We start from the raw sequence: 10,739 nt of genomic DNA on the forward strand, positions 1-10,739 counted from the left end.
ATTGTGGAATATTATTCGATATTTTACAATTACTGCCTTACTCCCACATGCTACAATTTGGTTTCAATAATATTAAGAAACCTATTCTGTCGTAAAATAGACCAATGTTATGGAAGGCTATGTTACGTAGCGTATTTCATATAAAATGGTACTAAATACTCATGTATTCGCTGTGCGACCAGGCGCTTTACGCAAAATGCAACCGCAATCATATGTTATTATGCTAAATCACAAAGATGCAGTTACGATAAGATTGTGCGTTTTCTAGGTTAGGTTTTCTATCTAAAACGCCTGACGGCACAAAAACCACATGACATTTTGACAGAATTTAGTACCATTTTGTATGAGACATTGGTCTAATTTACGGCAAAAACGGTTAATTTTCATAATATATCTTTGTCTCTAGTTCAATTGTTGACACAAAAAGCATAACAAAAGGCAAAACATCAAATAGATATTAAAAAGGAAGTGACAGCGGAAATGTGCGACATTACTATCGCGATAAAATACAGACGCACAATGCGATGCCTGCTGCATAATAATAAAACCACAATTAATATCAGTCTGACGGGCCGTATAGATGGAAAATAATGTGGCTATATGCATACGAAATTTACATCCACGATACGTATATTGCACTCCGACAAAAACATTATTCGTGTCGAAAAATTAACACAAACCTGTGAACGATAACAAACGCATCATCAGGTGGAGTAATAGACAACGGACAATATGGCGCAATTACTTTAAAAAAAAATTAACAGCAATCACAACTACGTGCTCTATGACCATTCTAAGGAGTAAACTAGTGAAAGCTAGTATTTGTTTTGATAGAGCAACCCAATGGTCAACCACTTATTTTTATGTTGGCGTGTGTGTGTTAAAGCAATACGCACGAAAGGCGATTTTTACTTGAGATTATATTTGGGATGCAAAACCTCGTGTGAAAATTTGATGTCATACTGCTTTATATTGAGCTGGGCGATGTTGAGATCCTTTAACTTGCTAATCCACGTTTTTGCCATCTTATTTAACTAATATGTTGATATACTTGCCATGGAGAAGTGGCAGAATTTTGTGTCTTGACGAGTATAATCGTCATGCGTATAAATCTTTAACCATTGACTATTTAGATTACCATTTTTGAAAAATAAAACAGAACGTACCCAAGATATTTAGAATATTTTGAGACTATGATAATATAAAATAAATAGTTGTAAATAGCATTTTACTTCAAAAGAATATTTTACCTTGATTCTGGCAACACAACGACGGGCTCTTTGCTCAAGAATTCTTTTCTTTTTTTTAAGTTTATGTCAAAAGTCTTTAATTTTTAATTTATATTAAATACATTTATTAACAAAAATGAAATTTTTTTATATTTTAACGTTTCATATTTTGGCATACATTAGAAAAAAATTGATGTATGTGTTTGTGTATTCAAATATGGATAAAAATTTTCATTGATGTTTTTGGTTTGATGGAGAGACGATTAGTTTTAGGACAACCAGTTTTGAAGACACCGAGCAAAAACGCTGAAAATAAAGTTTTAGAGAACATTTACGGAATCTTCATTCAAATGTTATTAAAGTTTCATTTGATTACATTTTTGCTAAGGCAAAGTCCAGCGGTTTTGATCAAATTTCAAAAGAATTTCACTTTTAATTATTTTACTATGACTATATAAATTAAAATTATTTACACACACAATATTATAACAGTGTGATAAAAAAAAGTTTTATACTACTCCTAAACAGTCACAAATATTAATAAGTGATTTAGAATTGTATGAGCCGATTAGCATGCAATATTTGTTGAATCATAACAGGATTCCTGATATTCCTGATATTCGATTATATGTAATTTTTTTTTATCTATGATATTTCATCTTAAATTAATCCATCTATGTGTTTTCTTCGCTTGTGAGTCTTGTATAGAATTCTATTTAATTTTCTTCAAAATTATTTTTTTTTAAAAATAGCACTTGTTTGTTAGTTCTCATATTTTTGGTTAATATATCTTACAGTTTTAGAGACGCTGTAACAATCTGGGACAAAGGATTTGAATTCGGGACAAATATGGCTTTTGGGAAAAACCCGGGGCACAAGGTAGAATCCGAGAATCTCCCGGTCAAACCGGGACGTCTGGTCATCTTATCTTAGAGTAAAATGCTACTTGCAACTACTTATTATGCGTCTGTGTAGTCAGTCAGAAGTTTTAGATAGAAAACCTAACCTAAACTAGAAAACGCTCAAATGTCAAAAAATAATCTTATAATAAGTGCATTATTGTAATGCGGCATAAGAACATATGAGAGAAGTTATATTTTACGCGCAAAACGCATGATTGCACAGCAAATACATAGCATATTCACAGTTTTTAGTAGGACTTTATATGAAAACTGCTACGTAACATAGCTTTGCAATAATATTGGTTTATTTTACGGCCAAATCGGCCCTCAAACCACCCGGCCGTTATTTAAAATAAGTCAAATTTACATTATCCTAAAATTATATTTATATCTTGTACGTAAAATATGAAACGGCATATTCCCCTGCTTTAAAGATATTGTGTTTAGGCGCCCTAGGTCAATGAATATTTTATTTTCGATTCGAACTTATCGATGCGAATAAAAACATTCATATTGTGCATTCACTTCAAACTAACATGAACCGAAATAGATTCAATCGGGTCAATTCAATGAACTTCTGCCGTGACAAAACTCAGTATAATTATAAATTTCCTTTATAAACTAAACCACGTTATATAAAAACTTTCATAACTGGTGTTCTCAACATTTTACCATTGCACAAATGATTCGAAAACTTTTTACGTTTAATAGGAGAAAAAATCGACTTCAAACTGATTTATTTGGTTTATATTAAATATCATTATACATTTATGTTATCTGTATTATAACTAAATTTTGTGTCAGTCATTGTAAATCGTTTTTCATACCCAAATTGAAAAGTATGTGTGTGAGCCAAATTTTTCACTTTTTGTGAAAAACCAAATTTTCCATAACCAATGTTATGGCTGAATCGATTTGAACTATTTAGAACCTATTCGAAGAAACTGGATGAGGACTCTCCTTGATTAGTTTTACAAGACAATCATCAAGTCGTAAATAAATAGCAGAATTATGCAAAAAAAATTGTCTGCGATTTTTAACCTCAACTTCTTTAGTTTAAAAATTTCTAAATAGAGTTCTAAAATTTAGAAATTCAAAAACCGTTCGAGTGTTATCACCTGGTGGAATTCATATTGATTAGTTTTTATTTAACCCTCCGTCGGGCGCAGCCGATCTGACAGATACAGGGCCAACATTTTAGCATGTTTCTCCATAATTTGATGTCATCGAGACCTCCATATCTCAGTAGCCTCGTTATTTTATGTCTACTATTTATTTGTCCATATAATATTGTCTTTGAACTTCGCATATTTTGCTAGTAGCAATTTTGTTAAAAAAAACGCACTAAGCCAAATTCTATTTGACGTACAAAATGACAAAAAACACTAAGTTTTTACTGTCCTAATTGTTTATATAGTCTTTGTATAAACATTCCAACAAAATCTGGCAATTGTTTTTTTATAATTAATTAAATTATTAATTTCAGAAAAAGTAAGGTTAGTGCGTCTAGCATTTTGAGCGCATGTACGGATTTTTATATTTTGCTATATTATAAAAATAATATTGATCTAATATATATTTTGTTTTTGTTTACACATAATATACATATTTAGCATTGTAAAAGCGCAAATTAAATAAAAATATATAAAACTATAAGCCTCCTGTCAATATATTTATAACCTGTATCTGACAGATACACTGCGCCCGATTTTGTACATACTTGGACTGCGCCCGACGGAGGGTTAATAAAGATCGACTCGTCCGTTTTCTTGTAATTATCAAACTACGACCTGCAAGTTTTTTTTTTGTTTCGTATTACTATTTATAATAACTTATTTAGTTTATTGATTCACAATAAACAAGGTGTTTCTCAATCTTTTTGGCTTACAATAATTTTACAACATACGATTACGATATTTATCTCTTATTTTCATAAGAGATTTATAATTTAATGTTTTGAACAGGTATTTGTTTTGCTCATAAATAGTTCCCCAAAGTCTTAGGAACTTTTTCAATTAATGATCCGAATCGAAAATATTCGAAATTATTGCATGTCAATTAGGCATCAAATGGGATTTCGCGTGCGAAAAGTTAATGTACCATTTTATACGTTATCAATCGTATTTCCAACCCAAATATTTCGTTCTGTAACATACTTACTGGCCAATGAGCTGGAAATTACAAATATAAACTTTAAACCATGAGGTTTTGTAGAGGAACACTTTAACTGTGAAAAGATTAATATGTGTAATAAAAATTTAATGTTTACTTGAATCTTCGACATATCTTTTCTTGAAAGATATTGGAGTGCACTCAACCAACAATGCTCGTAAACGAAGAAATTTTAAAAACAATGAACTTAGTATTATTACAAAAACTGATTATATATTACAGTAAAGCATCCGAAAAGATCTTTTCACTTTTTATCGTTTTCAGATCTGCAATCTCAATTAAGAATCTGGTATCACTACTGCTTGATATCAAGACTGGCCGAGGAGGATCTCGAAACCGGAACCAGTTGTTGCTGAACCACTTTCTTACCATAGAAGGACTAGATCTAGCTAAAGGATAAATTGATAAGGTAAAATTTACGACTTTATAAAAAAAGTGATATTAAATATTTTTATACTCAAACGAAACTTACAGTATTAAAGAAATATTCTCCTTTCGTCAAAAATTCTGAACTTTTCAAAAAATATCAATCAAATTAATCAGATCAGATGATCAGATTAATTTATCCGCAATCAATTGTTTGAATTTTTTGTCGATTTAAATGCAAATTTTCATAGCGATAAAGGAGCCAATTCTTCGATAACATAGAAATATTATAGTAACGCTATGTTATGGGTCAATTTGCGTATAAATTAGTAGTAAGAACTGTTAAAAAATAAGTTAATATATATTTGCTGTGCCATCAGGCGCTTCACTCGTCATATAACAATTTTTTCATAAGTGCATCTTTCTGATGTCTTATTGTTAACACATATGTAAAGTTAGGTTTTATGTGTAAAACGCGTGATCGCACAGCAAATACATAGTTTTTGACAGTTCTTACTACCATTTCATACGAAGATAGACCCATAACAAGCGTTAACATAACATTTCTATTTTATGACAGGATGTGCCCCAGAATTTATGGTCTTGATAAAAATCCTAAAATGTTATGGGCCTACAAAATGTGATTTAATGATAAAAATCGTTCAAGTTAGAAGTAATAATTTTAAATGTTGCTAAAATGCAATTCTTATCGATTTTTAACACGTTTAGGAAAATCCACGCAAATTTCCTTAAGGCAAAATGCCAAGTTCATATGGTTTTTAGACGTCTTCTCCAAGAAAAATCGTGAAACTAGCTTTAAAGAAGAAATTCCTTGTTATAAAGTATATTAGAACTTAAGTCAGAATTATAATTAAAATCTGAATTATTTTCGATATACAAAAAAAAATATTTTTTGAAAAAAAATTGAAACAAAAATTTTTTTTTCAAAAGCAATTATTTTGTTAAAACAAGCAGAAAATTCTTTGAATAATTCAAATCGGACCTTTTGTTCTCTCAAAAACTGCCATTTTTTGCACATTTAGCTCTGTATCTCTGAAACCGCTGGACCTGCATTTGCCAAAAATAATCACCACTTCTCCCTGTTATTACGAATTGAATGTATTTTGGATCTTTCAAATCCGATGCTCTGATCTCTCAAAAACTCGATTTATATTTTCTGCATTCTTTGCTTCGTATCTCGAAACGGCTAGACCTGCTTTTGCCAAAAACTAATCAGCATATCTCTCTATCAATAGGAATCGAATGTTTTTTGAACCATTCTAATCGGTTGATCTGCGCGCCCGAAAACGTGGACAATAAATTTCATCCATACATACTTACACACACACACATCCATTTTTTCTGAGGTATGCCAAAATGTTCAGAAACCTGTGAAACGTAAAGATATATAAAAATTTTCATTTTGGATTTTTTTGTGATTACTATAACTTGCCTTGCGGGAAGTTAAAAAACGTCCAGCCGTTATTTTCAATAAAAAATCAAAATATAAAAATAATGCAAAGTTTTTTTAAAACTTACTTTTGGTACGGTAAGTTCCAATAATTAGCCTTAAGGCACAATGCCGTGCACTACTAGTTCGGATTCTTAGTTTGTTTTTTTTTATCACATCGGGCAATACACATTTTCTGAACTGATACAAATTACAATTTATATACTTCATATACTTGTGTCATCTCTTTAGCAGTACGAAAAATTAATTTGAAAGGTTCGAATATTCACTACAATATTATGATGCGCAATATTCTTATTAAAACACACAATTGATAAGTTGATTGATAAGTTTGATAACTTATCTGCTATATATACACATTTTTTCATTACCTTTATCATATAGATTCTTTGAATTGTTTACTTAAACTAATTCTAGAAAATTATGTGCAACAATTTTTATTTTGGATCGTATCAAATCAATTTAAACCACTCTTATATAGTAGTAAAATCTTTTAATTTTGCAACTATAATAATAATTAAATTTAATTAATTTTCGACTATAGTTGCATTTTAGTCGTATTTTGTTAGGATCACGTAGCTCCTATATGCCTCGTGTAGTCAGATTTCCGTGTGACGAGGTGGCCGAGTGGTTAAGGCGTTGGACTGCTAATCCAATGTGCTCTGCACGCGTGGGTTCGAATCCCATCCTCGTCGAAGTAGTTTTACAAACATATTTTAATACTAAATAAAATACATATATATTATTTGAATTAATTAACATATTTTATTACATTTGAGAACCTTTCTGTTTATGCTATAAACTAAATTTAGCAGTTTAATAGAGCGTGCATTTTAATTCATAGATCGTGCATTTTAATTCTTTGCGCCCGCTTGCAAAAATTAAATCTAAATTTCTTAATTGTAGATTATTTATTTATTTATTTATTTATTTATTTATTATACGTCAATTGGCTATATACAGTTAATTATATAGTAATGAAACATAATAATGTTAAACTATGCTGCTTTTACAAGCACATACAAACACACATACGGGCACCTACACATACACTCGTACATACATACGCCCGCACATGCACTTACATGTAGACTCAAACACACTAGTTATATGTAATAAAATATTTCTCTAATAATTCTAATTTTTTTATTAATAATATTAATTTTTTTAGTAATTTATATTCATATTTTTTCATTAAATAATATATTTATATATAAAATTTTTGTGGTGTAATGGTTAAGCTCACAGGGTCGTGAGTTTGAACCCCTAACATCGTGCTTTGAACAACCTAACATCGTGCAGCAGCCATGTCCATTTTTACTTGAAAGTATAGATCTCAAATATGTTTCCAACTCAATAGCCCATTTTGGGTAATGCGGTGTGCAATGGCAATGCAAAATCTTTCGCACTATTCTTTCCTGAATCGAGTTAGAGCTGATAATCTCAGCTTACAGGGTCGGTCTGCTTTGGGTAGTACCTTTTATATAAAATTTTAATAATCCTTTTTTTTATATGGAATAATATATTTAATTTTAATATTTTTTTTTTATTTATTATTTATATATTATTACACTATTACAGACGTGTCTGGTATGAGAGATTATGAAACAATTTTCATATTTTATATATACATATTTTATTAATAACATTTACGTTATAAACTTCCCAAAAATAAAATTTTCTTTACGCTTCACTGGTTTCTGAACATTTTGACATACCTTACAACTAAAAAAAATGCATGTGTGTATATGTCCGTATATATGGATACAATCTTTCGTCCACGTTTTCGGAAGCACGGATTAACAGATTTGAATTATTCAAAAAGAACTCAATTCCTGTTGATACGAAGCAAAGAGTGCATTAAAATGGCAATTAAGTTTTTGGGAGAACGGAGCATCCGATTTGAATGATTCAGAAAACTTTTTACTTGTATTGGCATCATAATGAAGAATTTTTGCAAAGGCAGGTTCTGCGGTTTCGAAGATACAAAAATTTTTTTTTAAATAAAAGATATTTTCGACAGTATAAATCATGGATATCACACACTTTTCAAGAGATATTAGTATTTTCAAAACAGGCAATTTTTTCAATACTTAAATTTTTAAAAATTTTCAAAAATCAAAAAAAAAACATTCAAAATACTCACCATGAATGTTTTTTTTTTCTGAGCTCTTGAACATTTCAAGTTACGGTACGAAAAGTTCCAGAAATTTGCCCTCGGGCAAATTTTTAATTAAAATTTAATAAAATACATACGAAGAAGAACATACTTTTTACATATTTCTTTTTTTTTTTGAAGGTTTCTGAACATTTTGGCATACCTCAGAAAAAATGGATGTGTGTGTGTGTATGTATGGATACAAATTTACAGTCACGTTTGCGGGCGCACGGATCAACCGATTTGAATGGTTCAAAAAACATTCGATTCCTATTGATAGGGAAAAGAGCTGATTAGTTTTTGGCGAAGGTAGGTCCAGCCGTTTCGGAGATACGGAGCAAAGAGTGCAAAAAATAGAAATCGACTTTTTGAGAGAACGAAGTATCCGATTTGAATGATTTAAAAAACATTCAATTAGTAATGATTGGAAGAAGATGTGATTAGTTTTTGGCAAACGCACGCCCAGCCATTTCGAAGATACGGAGCTAAATATGTAAAAAATGGCAGTTTTTGAGAGAACTAAGCGTCCGATTCAAATGATTCAAAGAACGTTCTGCTTGCCTTAACAAAATAATTGATTTTGGATTTTTTTTTTTTAGTTTATTTTGTATATCGAAAATAATTCAGATTTTATTTTTATTCTGACTAAAGTTCTAATATAACTTAAACAAATAATTTTAAATTTGCAATTCAGTTTAGATAATTATTATAAATATTAAACAATGTTACAATATTTATAATAATCTATTTGAAAACATTCAGTATTCCTCAAACATTTCGTTACGGTACGGGAAGTTCCAGCAATTTGCCTTAAGGCACCATGCCATACACCCCACTAGTTCAATTTATAGAATTATGAATTTGTTTATAGAAGTTATAAAATTGCTATAAGAATTGTTAAAAAAAATACAGGTCGTTTCATTTTACATAAAAAAACAAATTCTATCAAAAAATATAAATAAAAAATATCCTCCCCGGCGGGGAATCGAACCCCGGTCTCCCGCGTGACAGGCGGGGATACTGACCACTATACTACCGAGGACATGTGTGTGATACTCGTAAACTGCATATCTAAGCCGGCAGGCAATAAAATATTCTGAAAATTAATACTAACATTTCCTATTTAATGCTATAATTTATATTTTTAGTTATAGCATTAATAAAATATAACTCTTTCCACTCGGATGCCCACCGCTTGGGCGGCAAAATACATATGAATCTCGCAATTTGCGAGTGGAAAGGGTTTAAAATTTAATATTTTTTCTATTTAATGTCATAATTAGACATTAGGCATAAGTATATTTTTTAAAGAAATAAACAAAACTAAATAAAAATTTAACAAATATAAAGATATATAATATACGGAATAATATGAACAAAACCATTTGTTTATATTTATCATATCAATTTGCTACTTATTTACTTTGCCTTACAGTTCAGAAAAGTTGGTAGTATATCAATATTTTATTTTTAAAATTATCTCGAAGTTGTATTGTTATAAATAAAAAACAATTATAATTGCTTAAGCACTAGAAATTCATATAGTTTATGTAAATAAACATGTCGTCCAATAATTCGTAATTATCGGCTAAATAAAATATTTAAATTTTAATATTTAATTATTAAATATTTTTAAATAGTTTATCAATTTTTCACCACTAGTCAATTTTATACTAAATTGTACATAAACCATTTTAGCCTTATTTTTTAAACTGATCTACATTTCCACCCACTTTTATTTTAAGCTGGCCAATTAAAGAAGCAAAGCTTTTGTTTTAATATATGAGTGATAACAGTAATTATTTTAAATTTATTTATTCTTAATATAAACGATTTAAAAAAAAAGCAATTCAATTTAATTACGAACTTGTAACTTCAAGTCTTTTTAAGTGTACTGAATTTATGTAATTTGCAAATCCTGTTTTAATTTTTTTTTCTATTTAACTTTCTATTTAACCGATGATTACAAATTAGCCAATATTTACAAAAAAATATAATCTTACCATTTTTACAGAAATAGTATTCTTTAACTCTTTCCATTCGCTAAAATCGAGATTTATATGAATTTTGCCGGCGGCATCCGAGTCGAAAGGGTTAATATATTGATATACTAATATTAATAAATTTTAATATGTATAATATATAATAGAAGCTCTATATTAATACTTAATTTTAGTATAATTTTTTTTTACTGAAATTGTAAAATTAATATTCATATTAATACTCAAATTTAGTATAATTTCTTATACTTTATTTTAACTCCTACTTTAAAAAGATAAAACCTGTGTACGTAAAAGAATTAATTATTAATAACGGAATAGCTGAGCAAATTTTGAAATTTATTTTTCGATTTTATTATGTCTAAATACAAGTTTAACTAAATACTACTTCCAATATTTTTTAAGTGTATAAACAGTTATAATAATATAAACGTGTGTTGT

General features: G+C 29.2%; 2 non-coding genes across 2 annotated transcripts; one reads left to right on the top strand and one right to left on the bottom strand.

The window, feature by feature from the left end:
- The first annotated feature begins 6,753 nt into the window (after positions 1-6,753).
- Positions 6,754-6,835, top strand: Trnas-gcu. Its single transcript has one exon. It is a non-coding gene; the product is annotated as a tRNA-Ser (tRNA).
- Positions 6,836-9,268: 2,433 nt separating this feature from the next.
- Trnad-guc lies at positions 9,269-9,340 on the bottom strand. The gene has a single exon. It is a non-coding gene; the product is annotated as a tRNA-Asp (tRNA).
- Between the last annotated feature and the right edge of the window lie 1,399 nt (positions 9,341-10,739).

The sequence above is a fragment of the Ctenocephalides felis genome, unplaced genomic scaffold (genome assembly GCF_003426905.1).
Source record: "Ctenocephalides felis isolate EL2017-DRISC unplaced genomic scaffold, ASM342690v1 CF-g0.4_SCAFFOLD_01886, whole genome shotgun sequence".
NCBI lineage: Eukaryota > Metazoa > Arthropoda > Insecta > Siphonaptera > Pulicidae > Ctenocephalides > Ctenocephalides felis.